Genomic DNA, 24,098 nt, shown 5'->3' on the forward strand with positions numbered 1-24,098 from the left:
GTACAAGTGCCCCTAGGCGTCAGTACTCCTGTATCCCTTGGGTAAATTCCTAGCAGTGCTATTGCTGGGTCATAGGGTAGGTCTATTTTTCATTTTTTGAGGAGCCTCCACACTGTTTTCCAGAGCGGCTGCACCAGTTTGCATTCCCACCAACAGCGCAAGAGGGTTCCCGTTTCTCCACATCATCTCCAGCATCTATAGTCTCCTGATTCGTTCATTTTAGCCGCTCTGACCGGTGTGAGGTGGTATCTCAGTGTGGCTTTGATTTGCATTTAAGGGAGCACATTTTCAAGCAAGCCCTCTGGCTGCAGAGAGGGAAACAGACTTAGAGATGAGGTTCGTATCAGGAAGACCAGCCGAGGGACCACGGCGATGCCCTGAGCCCCGAGTGGCTGCACTCTGCTGGGGTGTAGGGCAGAAGGGCCCAGCAGAGGGGAGCTGATGGGACTCGGTGACTGGCAGGTGTAGAGGAGTTGACAATGACTCATACGTTTCTGGCTTGGGTGACGGGGCCGAGGGTGATCCCATTAACCCAGTAGGAAATAAGAAGGAAGCAGTCTGACAGCGGAACAGTGAGTTTGCTTTCTGACATTTCAATTTTGAAGGGCCAGGGCCGTGCAGATGGGGACAGCTAGGAGGCCGTGGGATATGCCAGGTGGGAGCTGCAGATATGGTGGTCCTCGGTGAGGATGTGTCTCTGTGATCTTCTTTCTGGTCACTTAAACTGGGGGTCTACTGTCTTTTCTCAGGCGTCCAGTCATCCGGCCGCATCTAGAACAGCGTAGGTGAGCCACTTGGGGGGAGGGCGGACTCTTTGCAAGGGCGGCTGAGCAGACGTCCCCAAGGAGGAGGCTCTCCTTGTGACATGGGGTTCTTCGGGACCAAGCAGCGCCCCACACTCAACACAGAAAGTTCTTGGTCGGCCACTCTGGTCCCGTTGGCTGAGCGGCTGCTCACATATGGAGCAAAACACCACTGAGAAGCAGATCGCCTCCCCGAGGCGCCTCCAGTTGAGAAGCCCAGAGCCCTTCTCCAGCAGGATGGTTCTAGAAGGCACAGACCCATGAATGAAGGGAGAGAGGGAGGAGACAGAGATGGGATGTGGAGAGGCAGTCAGAGGTGGGGACCTACAGGGACGGGGAAAGGGGCCAGGAAAGGAAGGGGGCAGTCAGGTGTCAAATCCTAGGGTCACCAACAGGCTGGACTGATGGACGAATGATCCAGACTCTGGCCTGAGCCCTTTGGAAGCAGCCCTGCCTTTCTTCTCGTTACCTGGGAGCATGCATGGTCGGGCAGCTTCCTCGTGTCTGTTGGCTGATACCCACTTCCAGCCGTAGGCTCTTCAGATCCCCCAAGTGGCTGGGCCCCATGTCCCCTCCCCACCCTCAGCAGGGCCACCTTTGCAGTCCTGAGACATCGACCTGCTGGCGGGGAACCCTGGCCCGGGCAGATTCCTCCCGCCTTTGGGGCAGAGAGTGGAAATTGGATTGGCCTCATTGGACTTGCTCCCTGACTGTGCTGGGAAATTGCAAGGCTATTTATTCCCCTCTCCTCGAACTCTGGGTGCAGAGCGATAAGTACACTTTGAGGGACACCGCCAAAGTCAAGAGGCCTCCTCTGTGACCCTGGTCACAAGGCTCGAGGACCAGACCGTGCTTCAGAGAGGAGCCACGGCTAAGTGTGAGTCTGGGATCAGCAGGGCAAAGCAGGCAAGGACACCCGGATGAGACCGGAAGGGAAGGCAGATCGCGTGGACTTTTCCTGAGTAACAGGGGCAGGGGCGGGGTGGGGGTGGGGGGCAGTGGTGGGGAGGATCCCTGGTGGAGAAAAGGGGAGACGGAAACGAAGGCTGTTTGATGAGAACGGAAAGACCACTTCCCTGCTTGCCAGCCTCTGCCTCTCCATTACAGGAAAGCCCGTGGACCAATTATTCCATCAAGTTAGATATTAGAGACTCCAACTTCATTAAGGCTTCGAGGCACAGGAAAAGTGAATCATGGAAAGCTTTCTCTTCTGCAGGAGACTTTCTCTGGGAAGGGAAAAAAAAACACACTTTCATTTTCCTTTGAGGTTAATAGAAGGCTAATTTGAAAGCACTCGGTTAATGAGAAAGCTAAAAATACCTCTTGTAGGATCACATGCCTCTGTCCTGGCCTCGGCTGCTCCAGCCGCTCTGGAGCGCGAAGCCGACTTCGGGAGGGCAGAGCGGCAGTCGGGGGCACGGAGGACCGACGCCCGCCCCGCACCTGCGTCCCCGGACGGGGCAGGGCGGGCCTGGGCCGAGGCTGCCAGGTTGGCGCAGGGGAGGGAGCCGGCGGGGGAAGAAGAGACAGTCACACTCAGCACGTGCCATGATGACGCCTCACGGCTGCTGGGGGGGTTTCTGGAGGGGGGTGTGGGTATGGATTCACCAGCCCAGGCCCGCCCTGTCCTCCGCCAAGGTGGGCCCCCGGTTGGGCAGGCCAGGGCAGTCCCCCAGCTGAAGGACCTGGACAGTAGCCGTTGGAGGTGATCACAGCAGCTCACCAAGTGACTGAAGCCAGAAAAAGCAAGAAAGGTGTGGCTTGGAGCAAATGAGAGGATGCCCAGTTCGGTCTCTTGGACTCTGTGTGTGTGTGTGTGTGTGTGTGTGTGTGTGTGCGCGCGCGCGAGCCCACACATGCGCTAGCAGCCGTGGAAGCTGTTCACGAGAGGAAAGGGAGGTCCTGTGCATCTGAGAACAGGATCTGGGGTCCAGCAAGAGAGCCATCAGGCGCTCTCTTCCAGCCTTTCTGCGTGCTATGAGCCCAGGCACACGGATGTGGGTTTAAAGCTGGCAGAGCTAGGGGCGCCTGGGTGGCTCAGTCGGTTGAGCGGCCGACTTCGGCTCAGGTCATGATCTCGCGGTCCGTGAGTTTGAGCCCCGCGTCGGGCTCTGTGCTGACAGCTCAGAGCCTGGAGCCTGTTTCAGATTCTGTGTCTCCCTCTCTCTGACCCTCCCTCGTTCATGCTCTGTCTCTCTCTGTCTCAAAAATTAAAAAAAAGTTAAAAAAAAAAATTAAAAAAAAAAAAAAAGCTGGCAGAGCTAGAGGTTCCCACCCTACGGCTGCAGACCCGGGGACCCAGACTCTCTGTGGGCCTCGGAGCAGGCCTCAGTGCTCCTGAGATACTGCCGTGCCCTTTTCTCTGCAGCCCAGGCTTTCTAGGAAAACGAAGAGATGGAAAAGGGAAGGAAAGGCGAGGCGGAGGGGGAGGAAGGGGCCTGTGTTCTGCTCCCCAGCTGCCAGGACGTGCACGTTCTGCCCACAGCAGGCTCTCAGAGGGCCTGGGCCTTGGGGGTGGGTGGCCCCCTTCCTCAGTGGTGCAGCCAGCCCTCCCCTCCCCTGCCCACACCCCCAGGGCAGCCCCCACCCTGTTGCTGAAAGATGCTTCCTTTCTGTCCCCTCCAGCCTTTGTCAGTGACGTGCGTGTTTCTGCCATTTCAAGAACGCCATTAACAGATGCTTTGAGCTTAAGAGACACATTGCAAGACACCTCCCTACTTTCTGCACCCCTCAATCCGGCCCTGGCCGAGAGAGAGAGAGAGAGAGAGAGAGGAGAGAGAGAGAGGGCGAGTGTAGCCACAGCATGAGGAGGCAGACACAGACATCCTTCCTCTGAATCCCTCTGCCCTGGGCTCCAAGGCCAGAGAACTGAAGCCCAGTCACCAATACACGAAACCAGGCTTTATTAAAGGCCCTCGATGCTCCGACAAGGAATGTCCCCACCCACGAGGAAAGCACACGAGTGGCTCATTTGCATAGAAGAGAAATATCTTTTAATTAAAAAAAAAATCTTTTAACATTTACTCATTTTTGAGAGACAGAGAGAGACAGAGCATGAGCAGGCGAGGGGCAGAGAGAGGGGGAGACACAGAATCTGAAACAGGCTCCAGGCCCCGAGCTGTCAGCACAGAGCCCGACGCGGGGCTCGAACTTAGGAACTGCGAGATCATGACCTGAGCCGAAGTCGGACGCTCAACTGACTGAGCCATCCAGGCGCCCCTAGAAGATAAATATCAAACAAATAGGCTCAATCCACTTCCTGAGAAGACTTCACTTGTTAGAGACACACGTGAAATGGCTTTATGCGTCCCTACAACTCCCCCTAACTACCGTCTGTCGAACCCCCCTTGCCTACTCCCTTAAAGACATTCAGCCAAATTATATACATTTCAGCCCTTGCCCAGTTATTACAACTGTCTCATCCCAGCACTTACTGTGATTCATGTTAAAACTTCAATCTCTGTGAAATTCAGAGCTCTGCTCCTCCCTGCCTGTCGCTGTCCTCAGCAGGACATACCTGACCGTGCTTGTGCTGGGGTGGGGTGGGGCGTGAGGTCCGCTCATCGGTCCCTCCCCCTCACTTCCCTGCCAGACAGTGTCCTCTTGCTGGTGGCCTTTCTAAGTCTGATCCCTGGCCCCGCTGTTAGAGTGACAGGCATACGGACGAGGTGGGGGGCTCTCCGCAGCAGCATTCCTTGATCGGGGATGCCTGGCTCCTGCTTCTTCTCCCCCCCCCCCCCCCACCTTTCCATTCTCACCCAGCTTGGAAGGTGGGGGTATCTGCAAAATGGCTGAAGCCCAGCTCCCTGCCATGGGGTTCACTCCATCCAAGGCAGGGGTACATAGCCTTGCCCACCAATGGTGGGAGAGCAGACAGCACCCTGGCTGTCCCTAGGGGACCGAGCATCTTGAACAAGCCTGTCGCCATCCCGCTCAGGAGCAAGAGGCCACCAGAAAATCTGTTGGGTATCCTAATGGCCAACTGAGGAGCCACCCGCCCGGCTCCTCCGGAAGGGAGAGAACAGCCTTCCCCTACCAACTCTGCACTTGGGCAGGACCAGCTTCCTCCTCCATCCTTTGGCTGGTATGAGGTGCGTAGGATGCCAGTTGCTATCACCGAGGGGGCAGCGCCTGTGTTCCAGGCTCCTGCACTCACTGATTTAATGTCACCTCAACCTGTGACATGGGTACTACTGACATCTTCCTTTGAAAGGGGAAGAAACTGAGGCACAGGGAGATGGGGTAGCACATCGAGGTCACACTGGGAGCTCCAGGGGCTGGATCCAGATCCTCCCAGGCTGGTTCTGAAGCCCCTCCTGAGCCCTGTGGGGGGGGGTGGCTGGGGGATGGCTCTCTGAATTTAAAAGCAGGTCTGCTGGGCACCTTTCCCCTCCTTGGGGGACAGGTTTGTCCTCAAGGCAAGGGACGCTGCCAGCAAGGTTTTAAAGCAGAGTTAGGGCAGATACTCCAGACTGGGCCTGAGAGGAAGTATTTGGCCGGGTGACACAGCCACTCGCAGGCTCATGGGCCACCTCTGAGTCCTTGCCTGGTGTCCTGCAGGCCACCCAAACTCACATCTTTTCGGTAGTAGAGGGGAAGGTTGGAGGGGGGAGGCAGGACAGGTGGGCTTTCCCCAGTGTCTGGGGGGGGGCCCTCCTAAACTGCCTGGGGCCACTTGTGCAGCAGCCTCCAGCCCAGCAAAGGAAAGGCAGCCGGCTCTCCCGGCCTCACCCCGTCCTTTGGAATCCCATCCGTCTGGGGAATACATCGCGCTATGGAACATAACTCTGTAATGTGCGGCTAATGTTCTGTGGACAGTTACACAGCAGCATCACCGAAGACTCGCCAGCCGCCTGTCCCGCAGATGCACTGCGCCCCGCCTGCTATGTCACAGCCTCCCAAGAAAGAGAAAGGGGCCGGGTGGGCGCCAGGCCTGGGGCAGCCTGGAGGAGCCAGTCGTCCCTGGAGCATCGGCTCAGAGACCACCAGCCTCATGGCCCTCGGATGGGGGCCACGGGGGCGGTGAGCCCAGGGCCTGCGGGCCCGTGGGTGTAATTCCGATTCTGAGCCCACTCCTACTAACTCCTATTTCCTAACGGCTTCGCAGACGTCACCCCATTTAACCTTCAGAACAACTCCGCTGGGAAGGTGTTCTCCCCGTTATATGATTGAAGAAACAGGTGCACGCAAACTGAGTGCTCACACCTCAGAACGGGAATCCAAACTGCCCTGATCCATTCCAAAGCTCTCTACCCCTCTGCCAGGGCAGAGGGCCAGTCCCACAAGTTCTCTGCACCCCCATTTCCTCATCTGCAGAAAGGCAGCATTAATTCGCCTTTGTCCCAGCTTTGAGACGGCTTGGTATTGACAGAGGGCCTGGCACAGTGTTTGAATGTGACTGTATCAGTCTGGGGTTTTCCAGAAAAACAGAACCAACAGATGTGAATACATTTAGAGGGAGAGAGAGAGAGAGACAGATTTAACCTGATAGGGTAAGGCTGCAGACTGGAGACCCAGGGAATAAATGCAGTTTGAATCCAATGGCCATCTGTTGGCAGAATTCCCTTTCTCAGGGGAGGCCCGTCTTTGTGCTATTCAGGCCGTCACCTGATTGGGCACGGCCCACCCGCGTAGGGCGGGCAATTGGCTTTACCCGAACTCCACCAATTTGAATGCTAATCGCATCCAAAATACACCTCCACAGAAACACCCAGAATGATTGGCCAAATATCTAGGCACTGTGGCCCAGCCGAGTTGACACATAAGATTATAATGGTGAACATCCCTCCAGGGCAAGCCCCTGTGGACAGGGGTGCTGCCCCCTGCTGTCAGGACCCATGGGTCTTCGCCATGGAATACAACACCCATGGCTGGCATTTGTATGTACATGGTGAACCCACAGGAATGTGGGGTGGTCGTGTGAACGCGTGGGCACCTACACGGCTATAAAGGCACAGGATATCCCTGGAGGGGGCAGCCAAGGCAGTGCCCAGATCCTGGGACCACAGGGGCCACTTCACGGACCCATGAGGACCAGGGGGAGAGCAGTAGGAGGGGGCAGTCAGAATGGGTACAAATCCCGACTCCTGGCCATGACCCTAGATAAAGAGCGGTGCGCCTCACTGGGATTCAGTCCAGCCTCAGCGAGGAGGGAATGAGGAACCCGGCCGCGGCCAGCAGCCGGGAACGTGTAATACACTGATGGAGGTAAATAAAGCACCTAGCTGGGCCCAGCCAGGCACACAGTAAACATAAGCTTCTTCCCTCCCCACCCTCGCTGAAGAAAAGCACGTCCGAAGCAGAGCAGAAACTTAATTAGGACTGGAAAAATGTGAATTCCAAGGCTTATTAAATTCATGATATTTTTACTTACCATGTACCCAGAAATATATTTAGCAAAGCAATTTACACCATCATTGGCTGATGGATGGTGGTTTTCCAAGCTGACTTTGAAGATGTAAATGGGCTCCAATCAGGGCTTTGCCGGGAGACGATGCTTCCCTCCATACGGCCCTGGTCCTCTGGGCCCCAGCATCACTTGGACAGCCCCCCAGGGTGGACGAATGGCCCTGCTCCCCGCCCGCCTCCACAGAGGCCAGCAGAGAGGTAACACGATGGCAAGGATAAGAGTCATTTATCAAGCACTCACCGTGTGCCAGACGCCGGACGCTTTGCCTCTGGTGACTCAGTACCCCTCCCAGGAACCCCATGAGATAAAAAAGCACCCAGGCACCTCATCTCCCCAGCTGCGAGACCTCGGGCAAGTCACTTAAGTGTCTCCCTCTGTGCCTCAGTTTCCTCACCTGCAAAATGGAGCTAATAATAGTTATACATGAGGATCCCTAAGCACAGCGTCCGGACTTAAGAGACACTCAGAATGAGATACCAGTGTGGCTGTGAAAGCGTCAATTACTTGCTCAAGATCAAACGGCTGGTAAGCAGTACAGTCAAGATTCAAGGTCAGGTGTGCAGACTCTGAAGGGCGACGGTGGGCGTGTAGGACACAGCTCCCCAGTCCAGGCGTCTCTCCTTCTCTACCTTTTATGTCCAGGTGTAAGCACGGCATGGGGGGACTGTCAGGGAGGGGGTGGGGGGCAAAGTTTGGCTGGATCTCCCCCTTGACCCTCACACCCAGGAAGTCCAGGCAGGAATCACGCTTTTGTGACCTGCTGACTCGGTGTGAGACGGAAGTTCTCTCCCCAGCGTCCGGGGTACCCTGGGGGGGGACCGGCGGCAGCGTCCCAGCCCGACCCCTTGTCTCTCCCGTTTGTCACTGTCCTCCCTTCTGGAGTGCCCTTGCCCAACACAAGGGCTTGCTGGAGTGGGATAAGCGGCTGGCCTTGAAATTTTATTTACTGAAATAATTTGCATACGAACCACCTTGCTAACGCAAAGCTGAGTATCACCCCCCCCCCCAGATGAAATCATCACGAAGTCCAAATGAATTGATCTGACGGTTCACAGGCCGCTGGACTGAGTAAGGCTGGCGCGCTCACGACCCTCCTGCCTGGGTGGGGAACTCTTGCCCGGGAGACGAGCTGTGTGGAAATATTTGGAAATAGCCCTGGGAAGCGGGGTAGCCTCGCGGGGAGGGAACCTGGCGTCCTCCAGGAGAAGCTGGCCAGCCCTCGAGAATCCCGTGAGCTCTCTCCTTCCACCGCCACAAGGCCGGGCTCGCGGGCTTCCAGATGGTGTGTGCAATGCCTCCACTCTCCCCCTCTCGCTTCCTTCTGCGCCTGACCCCTCCCCCCAGGACCTACGGAAACCTTCCTTGTGCTTCAAAACTGAGGCTTCCACCGTGAAGCCACCCTGCATTTTCCCAAGTGGAACTTCTCCTTCCTTCCCGTAACTTCCGTTTATGTCCCCTCTCCATTTGTGGTTTTGTTCTAATTACAAACTCACCTGTCGCTCCTTGAGCTTGAAGGTCTGAAAGGCTCCTCGAGGCCGGACACCTTTATCTTTCGTCGTCTCCAAGAACGTGCCCCCAAATCTGCCTGGTGCTTAGCACGCTTACTATGTGTGGCGGCTACTGAAGAAATGTTTGTTGACTGGAATTGAGATATATACCAGAAAGATGTCTTTTAAATTATTCCGAGCAGAAAGAAAATCCTTCATTAAAAATAGCAGTCTGAGTAGAAATATATAGTTTGTAGGAGGGAAGGGCCCTGGCCGAGCAGGCAGCACCCAACGGCACAGAGCCTCCCTCCTGGATGCTCCCCACCCCCCACCGGCCCCCACGGCACCCCTATAACCCCAGTCACCCACCACACAAAACCAGCCACCGGCAGGGCGACAGGGGCCTCGAGAACCATCTCTCGAGGGAGGGCGGCCAACCATACTGGAAGCTTCTCAGAGAGCCCCGCAGATGAGAGCCCACCTACCCCACGTCAGACTCCCGGTCATGGTACAGGGCCTCTGAGGAGCCATGGGCCACCATAAGAATCCGTGTAGCATTTTGAGAAGCCATGTCCCGGCCTTCCTCCTCCCGTCGGTGGGCCCGATGCCAACCACGCAGCAGCTGGTGGAGACGGGGCCCAGCCCCTCCGACTGCCTCTGTCGCTGTTCACTTGCCCCTCCAAGACCTCCAGGAGGGCCCTTCTTCCAACATGTCTGAAAGGCAGTGAGGACTCCCTTTAAAAGCCAAAGGACTCAGTGGCACCTGGGGGGCTCAGTCAGTTGAGTGATTTCAGCTCAGGTCATGATCTCGAAGCTGGAGAGTTCGAGCCCCGCGTGGGGCTCTGTGCTGAGAGCACAGAGCCTGCTTGGAATTCTCTTGTCCCCCCTCCCCCATGCCACCCTCTCTCTCTGCCCCTCCCCTGCTTGTGCACACACTCTCTCTCTTTCAAAAATAAATAAACATTACAAAAATAAATACACAAAATAAAAGCCAAAGGACTCAGAAGTGCCCTAAAAAATCTGACTTGCAAATCAACTCCAGTAAGTGGATTAAGTGGAGTGTGTAACAGGCCACAGCATCAAGGGCTGCGTTCTCCACAGTGAAATTGGGCCATTACCCTCCCTTGACCTTAAGGGGTTTGTCTGTAATGAGTGTGGGGCTCTTCCTCTGAGTAGCTGGCTTCCTCTCCTGCAGGTGGCCACAAGGGATGGCAGAGACCTGGGCTTGGGCAAGCGACAGCTTTGCTGGGGGCTGGCTCGGGACACAGAGGCCTGTTTACCAGGGCTCCAGATGCCCCAGAGATGAGTAGAGACTGTGGGGGCACCTCACCCCCAAGACGTGCACCCCCCCCCCATTTCTGGGGGATCACAGGAACACTGAGCCCAGCCAGTGAGGCTTGGCTCCGCCCCACCCCCTCCCAAGTCCCCAAGTTGTCATTCCCCTCCAGCAAAGACACGCATCGCTCCTCTTGGCCTCTGCAGGCACCCAATAATAGCGATAATAGTAATAACACAAAATAAAGAACACTTAACGTGGTTTCTACGTTCAACATGCCGATTGCGGAAAACCCGAAACGCACTGCAAGGCAACAGGAATAAAATTAAAATCACATAATCCAACACTAGGGTAGATACTGTTGACATTTTGGTACATTTATGTCAAGACTTCTCCAGAGTGTGTGTGTGCACCTCTACATCCATACTGTAAAGTGTGGTTGGGCTTGTGCTATATACGCTGGTCCCTTAGCTCGAGATGGTGCACCTCGTCTCACGCGACTGAACGGCCTCGGGTCTCCCGCCCACGACTGCCCCATCCTTTCCACTCGTATGTCGGTCACTGATGGGGTGAAGGTCTGGCTGCCCCCATCCCTGGCCAGGAGAGAACGCCCAGCCCAGGAGGGCAGGGAAGGTAACAGCATGCATGAACCAACCGAGTGGATGGCTTATAAAGTTAAACCTTTAAAAGACAAAGAGATTCAGAGTTAATCAAAGAGTCGATTTAGTCAGAAGGTTGAAGGAGATAAAGCCGCTTCCCCTCTAAGCTTTAAATATTTAGCAAGTGAAGTCACCTCCTGTGTCCCACTCAGGAGTCCCACCTCTCTCCAGACTAGGACATCCTACCGTTTTGACCATCATGGCCCCCCTGCTTGGCTTGCTCACCCCCACATCAGATCCCTTCACCTGTTACCACATTGATGCACCCATCAGCCGCTAACCAACGTGCCTCCCTGCACGTTCAGGAACTGGTGCTCAGGGAGGCTTTCCCTGGGAGTTTGGTGGAATTAACAGGGGCATGAAGCCTTCTGGGGCAGGGGAGGGTGTGTGCATGGGGGCGGTCAGGTGGAAGGCGAGAGCCCAGAGATTAATATGGAAGGGAACCGCCCAAGGCCAAGGGGAACCAAAAACAAAAAACAAAAAACCCAACACTAACGATTTCTGTTTTCCTTGTTTTCAGTGGTTCTCAGCCAGTGATTTGGGCCCCTAAGGGACGTTAGGAATGTCTGGAGACGTTTTGGCCATCACAGCCAGAGGCGGAAGGTGCTAAGGCATCCGGGGGGCAGAGGCCAGGGATGCTGTTGAACATACGGCACATGGACAGACCCCCACACAGAAGGAGCAGGCTCCAAACGGCAATAATGTGGAGACTGAGGAAGCTACTTTCTCTTCTCTTCTTTTGTCCCTGTAACACGCACTTACACATCCCAAATTCACAGACGCAGATTCTCATGAATCCCAAAGGCAAGCCTGGGTGGCCAGCTGGAAGCACCCCCCGAAGTTCAAAAAAGTAGAAAAAAAAACAGAAGGGGCGGGAACAGGGGATGTGGGCAGAGCCATGCAAAATCAAAGGAATTCACACACTCTCCCAAAGTTCTCAAGACCCTTGGAATGTCACCTAGGAAACCGCAAACATCGTGAGGCCCTTATCAGGTTGAGCAAGACGGGATCTGCCTGAAAAGGGGGAGGACATTGTCTGGGGAGCAAGTTGCACTTTGACGATTTTGTGGGCTGTAAAGAGAAGGGGACAGTGGTGGCAGGGTCTTGAAGGGTATGTTCTTTGAACGTTAAAGAGATTTGCTCTTCTTGGGGTTCTGTCCACCACCCTGAACTCCTGAGACGAAGGATGGTTACAAATGGCCACTTGCTCATGCATGCCCCTTGGATGGATATTAGGTTGACTTGATGGTGTTTACAAAGGCTGTCCTATCTGGGGCACCTGGGTGGCTCAGTCGGTTAAGTGTCCGACTTCAGCTCAGGTCATGATCTCACAGTTTGTGAGTTCAAACCCCACGTCAGGCTCTGTGCTGACAGCTCAGAACCTGGAGCCTGCTTCGGATTCTGTGTCTCCCTCTCTCTGCCCCTCCCCTGCTCATGCTCTGTCTCTCTCTGTCTCAAAATAAATAAAAAGTATTAAAAACAAATTTTTTTTAATAAAAAAAAAGAAAGGCTGTCCTGTCAAGGCCACACCCCTGCATAAAGGGCCAAGATGACCCTGTCGACTGTCCAAGAAGACGGTGTGTCCTCAGACCAGAAATTGGAGTTTTGAGATGAGCCTCTGGTCTTCATCTCCTGGCCTAGCCCCGAGGAGGGTGGTTGTCCAGGCGATGGCTCTTGGGGGTGGATGTCAAGATGATACTCATCCAGCTCATCCTGGGAGCAAAGAGAAAGAGATTGGAGAAGAAACTTCACCTCCTTTGTGGATTATCAGGACAGTGTTTAGGAAGAAACAGAAAATCTGGAATCAACCTGCTGACCCCACTTAGTGATGGAGAGAACATCCCTTTCACAGCAGAGATGCAGGATGGAGTAGGAGAATGGAGAAATACAGATACCCCAAATATCTGTGTACCCTCCCTTTTTTTCCAAGGGTTCAGGTATCTCCTGGAAACTTCTAGAAAAGACCTAGCATTGGCATGAATTTAATCAGCAGATATTTATCTATTTCATAAACATTTCCTGAGCACCTACTGTACCCAAAGCACTGTGCCCCACAGCTAGCACAGTGCCTGGCATATAATAAGTACTTAAAAACTATTTGCTTGGGATATATGAGTGGTTAAGAGATCGTCCATGTGACCAAGGAGTTTATAGTCCAGTGAAGAAGACAGACATGCCGGCTTGTACTTCAGGGCAGAATTCAATAAGTACATCGCCTCAGCCTCCTTCTATATCCACCTGCTCAGCTAAAAGCAACGCACAGCTCCTGGGGCCCAGAAGGCTTAGAAAATTTCTTCGTTCAGTGGACCCTAAAAATTAAATGGGAGATTTTCCCCCAAATACACCAGCTCACCCTCCCCTCTTCCCTTTGCAGAGTTGAGTCTATGAAGCCACAGTGGCGCCATCATTTTCTGCTTCTGTCTCCATTGAGACTGTGCTGTCTGCTGGCAATGGGACAGTCTTGCCTGTGGGGATGGGGTGGTTAGAGACCACCCACTGGATGGGGGACACTGGTACTGAGCCTTGGTTCTCTCATCTGGAAAGGGGGCTGATTTTGTCTTCCATAGAGGGTGTTGTGGAACCACCGATGCAAAATGGCTGCACACACACGGTGGTGGGCACCCAGTACACGTGGGCGTGTCTCCATCCTGCGATGGGCTGTGTTTGTAATACATCACATGGGTCAAGGCTCTCGGAGCCCAGGGTCCTCCTCTTCCACATCTTCCCATATCTCTCCAGTGTGTGGGGCAGCATTTGCCAGGGTAGGTGCTGAACCAGTGCCTATTGGTCGAACATCTCACACCATGTGCCTGTTGTTACAACGATCGTATCTTCAAAGCCAAAACCTGTAACATGCTTAACGAGGGCAAACATGTCCTAGGCAGGGACAGATGGAACACTCTCAAGAAGGTCAGGCCTTCGGGTCGCAAGATCGGCACCAACCTACTGGCGTGTCTGACTTTCCCATCACTTTCTGGAAGTGCTGTTTTTCGGGGGGCGGGGGGAGGAGAATGGTGAGGCCCCCAAGAGAAATTAAGTGACTTGAGCGAGGCCACAAAGAATATAATATTCCCAGAATCACTAGCTGCCCACTTCATCCTTCAATACTTTCCTCTCTTCATCTTAAAAAGTGCAAGTAAGGTAGGAGGACATCTACTCAAAAGGAAAGAAAGTTTCCTATGATTCAGATTGCCCCGGAGGGGCAATGAGGTGGGGTGGGGGCAACGGGGTCATCTGGGCAGGAGAGCAGGGGTCAGCCAACATTTTCTGCAAAGGGTCAGATGGTGGATATTTTCGGAGTATAAGTACTCAGCTCCGCCACTGTCGTGGGAAAGCGGTCCTAAACACGTAGATGAGTGAGCATGGCCATGTTTCCAATAAAACTTTATTTATGGCCACTGACATTTGAATTTGGTTTATTTTTCGCATGTCACGGGATATTATTATCCCATTATCATTATTACTCCAATACCAAATGGTTGAAAAAGCCACAATCATTCTTGCCCTGTAGGCTATAAAAACACATCCGGCTGGATTTTGCCCTAGTTTGTTGACGCCTGCTCTAGAGATTTGGGGATGTCAGCCAGGAGCTTTGCACCTTCTCACTTCATACCCTCATCTTCCTCTTTGGAAAAGAACCTTCGGGCCAGAGGGAAATGCCTGTTCCCTTAGACAAGAGGCTCAGACATAAAAATAACGCACCTCCTTCTCTACAAAGCTGTTGGATTGGCTTGCCCTCTGAGAAAGTGAATCCTGATTTGCTTTGCCACTTTTTAAAAGGGGTGGACAGCCGGATATCAAACTGGAAACCTGTGTTCTAGTCCCCCTGGCTCCCTGACCGCAGGCACCAGGGTATGGAACCCCCCGGCTTGAGGATAACTTGTAAGAAATGGGGTGAACTCAAACAGACAAGCCGACAAGCCATGAGTCTCTCTTCGCGGAGTCCGGGAAACCAGATGTTGGAGGGTTACCATATAAACATGGTTGCAGAGATTCTGGTCCATCGCTTTGAATTTGTCCTTTGTAAATTGAACTCAGGGGAGCATTGAAGGTTTATCCGTCATATTGTGGCAGAAATAAATGAGGAGCGGGTACTCTAGGAACTAAGACAAAAACAGTCTCAAGTCCACGGCGGAGTGCAAACGAATGCTAGGGAAGCCTAAGGCTTGTAAAAAGTAAAACTATCTGAACAGGATGCATGGGCAGAGAACATCGTTATCTGCTCCCCTGACTATTTTAATATGCCGCTTATAGAAGCCTGAGAAATCATCAGAGGCCTTAGGGCCTGGAGAAGATTTGGCTGGACCTAAAAGAAGTCAGACCAGAGGGAAGACAACTTTAGAATAACCTGAAAACAGAGACATGTGTTCACAGACGGACACTTTCATTCATTCATTAAATATTTATTTCCTGCTTATTATGTTCCAAGCGCTAAGCTTCTGGTACTAGGAGAGGCGCGCTGAACAAGATGGAGAGCCCGGCTGCGAGAGCCCGGGAGTGGGGTGAGGCTGGCAGATACAGGCTGGAAAGGTATCTTAGAGTCGGAAGAGTCCTCAGGGCATCAGGGCAGGGGTGCTTCACGGGGTGCAGCCCACTGGGCGGCTGCCCCCTTGCGGAAGCCTGGCTACCTGCAGCCTTCCCAGGAGGGCACCTGGGGAGTCTGGGGGGGATGGCTCGGTGGGTCCCCGCGGGTGGAGTGAGTGCCGGACCTCAGCACCAAGTCTGCTCCCGGGACAGGGGGCAGCCGTGAGCCACCAAGAGCCCGGGGAGACAGCTCAAGTTCATCTGCCTGCCCTCCGCCTCTCTTCCTGCTCAGAAAATCACCCCTGCCCTGCTCTGCAGAGGGAGCTGCCCCAGGAGGTAACAGCCACAGGGTCTGAGGGCTGGTGGGGACAGCCGAGGGAGAAAGCGAATCAAAGGCTGTGCCCCCACGTCCCTCGGTGCTCCCTCCTGCCTGGTCAGCACCCTGTCCCTGGCATGGATGGTTTCATTTTTCCGAGGAGGAAACGAACAAACGCAGTAGATAATTGTAGTGAAACAGCCGATAAGTAACGTTTGGTCTCCTTTTTACAACCATTCCCTAGGGCCCCATTATGGTAATTTTTCTTCTATAACTGGCAAATTGTATAACGAGTCAGATGATAAACCAGCAAGCAAGGCAGAAATTTGCATTTTAATACAACTGCCTGTATCAATCTCCCCTCCCCCCATCTCGGGAGGTCAAGGCCTCTTGATCCTGGGCCCCCAAGCGTCCTGCCCTCCGGGCTCCCTTCTCTGACTCCTGAGTGGGTGAGTCTGGGGCACTCAGTGAATGCAGCGTTCTAACTTCTACAGACATTGTGCAGCATAGAGATTAAGCCCCAGGGCCCGGGAAGCAGCCAGCCGGGCCCACTCCAGCTCCCCCATTTACCCAATGGGGGTCCTCGGGCACTATCCTACACTGTGCCTCAGTTTCCTCTTCTGTAAAATGGGATAATCATACCACCTACACTGTAAGACTTTTTAGTGGATGCCTGACGCATAGCATATGCTCCATAAATATTCTTAATGATGTTGTTGCGGCAGGAAGATGATGGCCATGGGTTCCGGGAAGGCCCCTGGGTTCTTAGGACAAAGGTTTCCCTCCTGAAGACTGTAGTTAGCAACTCAGCCCCGGTCCCTGGGCCCCTTACGTGTGCTCTTTGGTCCACACCACCCTCACTACCACCTCCCCGGGCCATGACTCTGTCTTGAGCTTCAGAGCCCAGGAGTCCTTGAAAGGCTCTGCAATGTGGGTGCCAAGAAACCAGCTCACGGGGTATGGAAGATCTCTCTCTCTCTCTCTCTCTCCCCCTCCCTCACACGCACGCACACACAGCACATTCATCGAGGCTTCCTCTGCACCACACGAGGCAGGTTTGGCCTCCACTCCATCACCTCCAGTGGTGTGGCTCTGGAGAAGCAAGTCCCTTTCCCTGTCCACACACTGGTAGCTACAACATCTCCTGTCAGGAGGACCGAAGGGGTTAGCAGATGCCCATGCCTGGCACCCAAAAAACACCAGTTGAATACACCAATTAGTTGCCTCCAAAAGGCGCTGACAACCTCGGCCAGCTTTTTGGCATGGCGGTTACATTTGGCAGGACGGCCGGTGCTTTCACACTCAAGAGAAGCCGAGCGGTATCCAGAAAATCCTGCCAACAACCCGGGATTATTATTTTAGCTCCATAAGTGAGGCCTCTGGGGAGTTGGCACATGCCCTATTGTTTGAATTTATAACGCGGGCTCCTCCAGCAGCCGGGAAGGAGGAAAGGGTTGTGATAACAGCGGATTTTTTGAGGGTTATTTTTAGAATGGCATACAACCCATTGAGACCATTGGAGGTTCCAAACCAGACCTCGGAGTTGAGTTGAGAGTTGCCTGGTGATGAGGTTTTCGTCCTCCTCCTCCTCACCTGGGGCGGGGGAGGGAGGGGGCTGCTTTCCATATGCAAAATGAGTCACAGACCATGATGAGGACTTTGGTGGTGGTGTCACAGCTAAGATCATTCATTCATCCATTCCGCACATATCTACCGACTTCCTATGGTGTCCCAGGTCAAGTCCAAGTGCTTGAGATACGTTTGGCCACAAAACGGACCGCATGTCCTACCTTCGTGGAGCGTACATTCTACTGTGGTGAGATACACACACCCCATAAACACAGAATGTCGGTGAATTAAATTGTCATTCAGAACATGTAAGTGATCCAGGGGGACCAAGTTGAATGCTTCATAGGATGTATATACATATATCAAATTATTGGCCCCAATTTTCCACTCCCTCCTACTAGAAGAATCCTATATCCTGGCTCTCTGCAGTAGACATAGCAGCCCCCCACCCACCCCCTATCCAGGAAAAGTGAGGGCATTTCCCTGTCCCACTGATCTGGCCTTGGCCACGTGACCGTTTTAGACCATCAGTACGTCAGCCACCACGATGTTGCAGAGGTTTTACACGTGCTCCTGAGCTCTGGTGTGGCTTCTGTGTTTCTCTCTGCCAGTGCCATGGAAAGAGCATGCGCCGGGTAAAGGAAGACATGAGAAGTAGACTTATATTCCGGGAAGCTTGGGGTCCAGCCTGGCTCAGCCGTACCCCGCCTGAATGAGCCCAATCACAGCCGACTTACAGACTCTCTGACATGAAATAAAACGCTGTGGAAGACGTTCCATGTTTGTCTTCTGTCGCTGCCATAGCAGACCGCCGCACTTAGCAGCTTAAGACAACACACATGCATGCATGATCTCACAGCTCTGAGGGTCAGGAGCCCGAGAGGGCTCCAGGGTTTAGAAGGACAAAACATACGTATCAGCTAGCAGGGTTCTTCCCAGGAGGCTCTGAGGAGAATATGCCACCAAGCTCATGCGTGTTGTTGGCCAAATTCAGTTTACTGAGGCCCGTTTCCTTGCTGGACATCAGCTAGGCACTATTGTTATCATCTAGAAGCTTCTCCCTGGTCCTTACATCTCAGAACCGGCAATGGCATGTGGAAGACTTCTCACCCTTGGAATCTCATTGACTCCCCCTCTGCCGCATCTTCCTTCTCCCTTTTCTGTCCTGTTGCTTTGACTTTTCTGCCTTTTCTTTCTGATTTTAAGGACTCAGGCAATTACAGTGGGTCCACCCAGATATTCCAGGATAATCTCCGCATAGTAAGGCCATCTGATTTGTCACCTTCATTACATCTACAAAGTCCCTTCACAGTGGTGCCCACAATCGTGTTCAATTAACCAGCCGTGGGAGGGGACTCTTGATGGAATATCTTTAGAATGCTCTCCACTGCAACCTGTAGTTCGGGGCTGTTTGTTACACACACCATCACAGCAGAAACCTGACCCAGAGAGTGCTCAAGATGGGCCCCATTGAGAAGGTAACACCCAAGCAAAGACCTTCTCCAAGCTGTCCTTTCTCACTCTACGGCTTGAGCCTACTTTAAGCCATCGATAGTCATGTCTATGACAGAAATACCTAGGGTTGGGCACAGCAGCACAGTGGAGGAATGTGATCTCTGAATGACCCAGAGAGAAGCAGAGAGGTCCCACCGATGCCGTAAGCCACTGCACTGTCAGATCCGCCACTTTGGCCTGGACCACGGAAGTTCACAAGTACAACAGACATCGTGGTCCGAAACAGCATGCAGAGGATAGACGGCGTGAATGACAACTCAGTGGCAGAGAAGAGAAACAAGCCTGATTAAAGACACACTAAGTAGCAAAGAAGAACAAGTAAGGGAGAGTCAGACAGTGGAGTTGGGGGAGGTACCGTGAGAAGCACAAGGCTCTGCAGTGAGGTTCCTAACTACACGGGGATTCAGGGCGTTGTTGGTCCTAGAGGCCAGGGGGTGGACAGTGACAACTACCTGTGTCTCATCACGTATGTGCCCCCCTCCCAGTGCCTAACATGGTTACATAGCACACCTAGGGCGCATGTGATATGTAACAGGAAATCCCGTTAACTAACTGACTGACGACTCCGAGGAATGAGTCTGACCCTACCACGTCCCCTAGGGCCAGGAGGGGGTCCCAGCTTCAGTCACTAGCAAGGCCGAGATGAATGACATTCACATGGTGACACGTGTCCCCAGAATGTCACTAGGTTGAGTTCCTCTTCCTTCAATCAACATTTGCAAGGCTGCGTACGTTGCAGCCATAAAGGCAGATGAGGTATGACTCCTGTCATTAAGAAGCTTGCCAACTCAGAGATGATATAAGATATGCAGGTAGATAACTCGGATAAAAAGGAGAAATTGATGGGTACCATGACCAAGTATAGAGAAAGTGTTCCGAGACTTCCCAGGAGGAAGATTACTTCCTGCTTGGGCGGGTGGGAGTGGGTGGAGAGGAGGGAGAAAGGAAGACACCAAAGCAGCACGGGAGGCATGGTGTTTGAGCCCAACCTTGCCCCAGATCAAAGGCGAGGTCCCCCGCGGAGGGCCTGTGTGAGCGGGTGAGGCCGTGGACAGCATGGGGCGGTGCGTCTGGGAGGGAGGTGGCAGGCTGGGGCCGGGGCCAGACCTGGGAAGGTTAAGCAGCTGGGCCCAGTTCTCTCTGTGCACACTCCCACTGCCATTCACTTTCTCTACACTGAGGGGCAAATAACAGGTGTTTTCTTTGGAAGCTTCCAAGGATGAGGACTAGGAGGCCCTCTCAGTTATTCTTTATGCTGGAAGACTTAGGGGCTCAAGCTTTCGGGAATGGAAGGGATATTAAGGGTTACCCCTGCCCGGTGGATGCTAAGTCCCTGCCTGATCTGTGCGCTGTTTCACCCCTGCACTCCCAGCAGACCCGGCTCGGATGTCACGCCCAGTACTCCGGAGTCCGCGGGGGCTAAGATGAGGCATCCCCGCCATTGCCCCCCAAGCCACCACTCTCCTGAGCCCCACTCGATCACTTCCAGTGGTGTCCAGGTTCACACCCCACACCCATACATTGTCTGGGGACACAGTGGAGGGAACGGTACCTTCCCATTCCCATAGAAGGGACCTCCTCCTGCCCTTTCCATCAAGTGCTTCCTTGAGTGTGCACAGAATAGCCCCTCCCAGCTGGCCTCCCCCTGTTCATTCCTTGCCTTTCTGAGCCAGAAGGTGGCTGGAAGGTTAGAGAAATGTCCCAAACCTTTCAGAACCAAAGATCCAGGGTCTGGGGGATGGGGGGCGCGTTCCTAATGGGAGGTCCAGAACCTCTCCAAGTTTGGGAACTGGTAGCTGTGCTGGAATGAGGAGGGGCTAGGAGCTCACTTCCTCCTCATCAACAGGCTGGAGAGAAGGATCCAGAGCCAAAACCTGAGCCCCTATGTTTCCTGTCCACACACTTCTTCCAAACTCTTGTCAAGATGAGACAAACTGCTTTTCCAGAAATCCAACCAGGGGGATGTTAATAATAATGGCATCTACTGGAAAATGGTCCGGGGGGAGCACACTACATAACTGAAGGCCTTTGAGAGCTTGTGTGGAGAAATTCCATGTCCTAAGAAAGGCAGCTCTGGGCAGCAGCTGAGGACTTAATGGCACACACGCAGAGCCACTTCCCAGAAGGGCCCTTGCGTTTTGGTTTGTGCCCAAGGCCAGACACCTCATGCAGGCTTAGTCCCTACTGGTGCCCATCCTCAGTCTGCAGTCCCCAAAAGACACACAAGAGGCCCAAGGACACAGGGAAACTCACAAGACCCTCTAAATCAGAAGGCTGAGCGGCATCCCTCCCAAACCCCCCACTCGGACCACAGAAGGGATGGCCGGCAACCTCTCTTTGCTTTTCCTTCAAGGAAAGACGTGGAACGTGCGGAGGGGAGAGTCCTGAGCCCCTGGGCCTCCTTCCAGGTATCTGATCCCCATGATGGAACAACTATACAGGAACCTTCTAAAGACGACTGCCTCGGGGCACCTGGGTGGCTCACTCAATTGAGCGTCCGACTTCTGTTCAGGTCACGATCTCGAGGTCTGTGCGTCGGGCTCTGTGCTGACAGCTCAGAGCTTGGAACCTGCTTTGGATTCTGTGTCTCCCTCTCTCCACCCCTCTCCCCACCCCCCTTTCTCTCACTCTCTCAAAAATAAGCAAACACTGAAAAAACTTTCTAATAAAAATAAAGGTGACTGCCTCATCTTACATGGCCCCATCTCCCTTCACGATGAAGAATGCGGAGTCGCAGGACCCAGAGCCAGCTGTCAGAGAGAATGGCATCATGGTCCATGTCCCGGGGGAGCTTGGGTATGCACAGGCGCGCACCCAGCGTGCCCTCTGGTCGCCGGGAGGGCCAGCGTCGGAGGGAAAGAAGGAAGCCCTGTGCTGAGCAGGGATTTTCCCAGGGTCTGTATTCACCCAGGGTCTCCGCCAGGGTCTGTATTCACGCCGACACAGTCTGTGCACTGGCCTCGTCTTGCCCTAAGCCCAGAGCTGCCAGCACTTGGCAGCCGGTACCCCAGGACGTCTCTGGATGCTGCCGGATGCTTTGATCTCCCCAGCAAGTGCCCGGCGGCAGTGGTTTACTATCTAAACACTGCATCCGGAATCTGACAGTGAAACAAGCACTTGGGTGACACCCAACTGCAGCACCAACACAGACACGCTGACATTTCCATCTGCCCCTCCGTCCCCAGAGCCCCCCTATGCGAGAGAAGCCACAGGCAAAAAAGTAGGTCACCCTGCTCCGGGTGGAACAAGGCAGATGTTTACCAGATGCTCAGCTACCTGCTCTTTGGGGTATGAAGCAGAGGTGTGATACATAAAGGAGGGGACGATCCTTTGCCCAGCTCCCCAGCAAACTGCAGCTGGGTGAGTGGGAATATACTTGGGTCTAGGCCAGTGGTTCTCAACTCTGTCTGTTCGAATCTCTAGAGAAGCTTCACTTTAAGCAAAAAACAAAAACGAAAACAACACACACACACACACACACACAAACACTAACGTCTGGGCCCCACCCAAGACCAATTAACTCAGAGTCTCCGGAGGAGAGGCCAAGGCATCATTAATAACTGGAATGTCTCCAGATACTCTAAGGATGTGCAGTCATGGGTAAGCGGCCGCGGTCAGGGAGCGGCGGGGACAGCCCGACCCTTGGTGATCTGCAAGCGGGAAGAAAGGACGGGCAGGGCAGAGAACGTGGCTCTATTCGGAGGCTCCTTGCATTTTTTTACTTCCTCGACCTGACCTTGAGTAACAGGTGCCTCCACCTGAAACGTCCCCTTCCCTCCCACTCAGTGCACTTGACCAATCCATCCTTCTTCCTTGGGTACCCATAGCACCTGGCACTCACCTGCTCATCACGAGGGCTGTCTTCCTGTCCATCACGAGTTCTGCCTCGATCTCCTTTCCCCTGCTCAACGCTGAGCTCTCGGGGGGGGGGGGGTCTCGGTCGTCTGCCGACCCCATACCTCCTGGCCTTGTTAGAAATGCAAAATCTCGGGGTCTACCTCAGAGCCCAATTACATTAGAAACCCTGGAGGTGGGCCCGGCAGTCTGAATTTTAATAAGCCTTCTGAGTGATGCTGATGCGGGTTTCCTATTCAGAATCACTGCTCTGGGCGCTAGACCCTGGCTGCTCAAAGTGTGGTCCTTGGGCCAGTAGCTTCAGCCCCTCCCTGGGAACTGGTTAGAAAGGCAGAGTGTCAGGCTATACCTAGACCTACTGAATCAGAATCTACATTAAAAAAAAAATTTTTGTACATGTTTTTATTATTCTTGAGAGATAGAGAGAGACAGAGAGCGCGCGCGCACAAGCAACTGGGAGAGGGGCAGAGACAGACAGGGACAGAGGATCCAAAGCAGGCTCCGCGCTGACAGAAACACCCGATGCAGGGCTCCAACTCACAAACTGTGAGATTATGACCTGGGCTGAAGCAGGACGCTGACTGAGCTCCCCAGGTGCCCCCAGAATCTGCATTTTAAAAAGCTGTGCAGGGGATGTGTATACACACAGTCCTGCATAACAGATGCTGAGATAGGAGATGTCCGGAAATACCTTGACTGGCTCACTGAAAAGGAAGGGCTGGTAAGCAACACTTTTCTTTTGTCATGAGGACCCTATCTCTCAACCCCGCGTCAGAAGATCTAAGCTTTGGGCCATCTGAGCGGCTCAGTCGCTTTAACGTCTGACTCTTGATTTCGGCCTAAGTCAAGATCTCACGGTTCGTGGGATCGAGCCCCACACGTTGGGCTCTGTGCAGACTATGGAGTCTGCTTAGGATTCTTTCTCTCCCTCTAAAAAAAGAAAGAAAGAAAGAAAGAAAGAAAGAAAGAAAGAAAAGAAAAGAAGAAAAGAAAAAAGAAAAATCTGAGCTTTTCTCACAAGCTGAAGGTGCTAGGCGTCCATATATAGGTTCTAGAAAGGTCATCTAACACACAAGTGGCCTAGCCTCTACCTCTGAGTTAGAGAACAGCTTACAAGATCTGGTGCCGTGGTTGCTATATCTGGTCATGGCATCTTGGCCATCCACATTCCTGGAACTCTCCCCTGGACACAGCCCCTTAACATGGCCCAGGTGGTCGGCTTGCTTTCAAGGGGCCACCTCTGTGGAGTGACAGCCTGAGTTGCCCCACGGTTGTCACCTAAGCCAGGCTGAGCTTCCCGCTCGCTGGTCCTCTCTCCTGCAATCTTGTCCCTTTTGACGTTCCTCAGACATGCCCCCATGAAGTGAGCTGGAGAAGGGTGGCATCAGACCTTAGCCCCAAGAGTGGCACTCAGCTGGCGGGGAAGAGATGGGAAAAGGGGGGAAGAGGTGTTGTGGGCTCTCCCTGACTCACTGCCCACATTCCCTTCAATCCATTTCAGCGAACCCTCGGGTGTCCACTGTGTGCATAGCTTGGTGCGTTTCTCCTGCCCCAGCTTATCTGTCACATTAAAGGTCGTTAAAAATTTATTCAACATGAGACTGATATTGAGATGCTGGCTTCCCCTGACAGGTTATAAATAGCTGCTTTGAGTCCAATTTGGGGTTTTGATTTAAAAAAAAAAA

General features: G+C 53.5%; 1 long non-coding RNA gene across 1 annotated transcript; it reads right to left on the bottom strand.

The window, feature by feature from the left end:
- Positions 1-10,327: 10,327 nt before the first annotated feature.
- On the bottom strand, positions 10,328-11,540 carry LOC125927418 (uncharacterized). The gene is made up of 2 exons (XR_007459340.1): positions 11,397-11,540; positions 10,328-10,656 (listed from the first exon to the last, which is right to left on the bottom strand). It is a non-coding gene; the product is annotated as an uncharacterized LOC125927418 (long non-coding RNA).
- Positions 11,541-24,098: the final 12,558 nt, after the last annotated feature.

This window comes from Panthera uncia, chromosome E1 (assembly GCF_023721935.1).
Source record: "Panthera uncia isolate 11264 chromosome E1, Puncia_PCG_1.0, whole genome shotgun sequence".
NCBI classification, from domain to species: domain Eukaryota; kingdom Metazoa; phylum Chordata; class Mammalia; order Carnivora; family Felidae; genus Panthera; species Panthera uncia.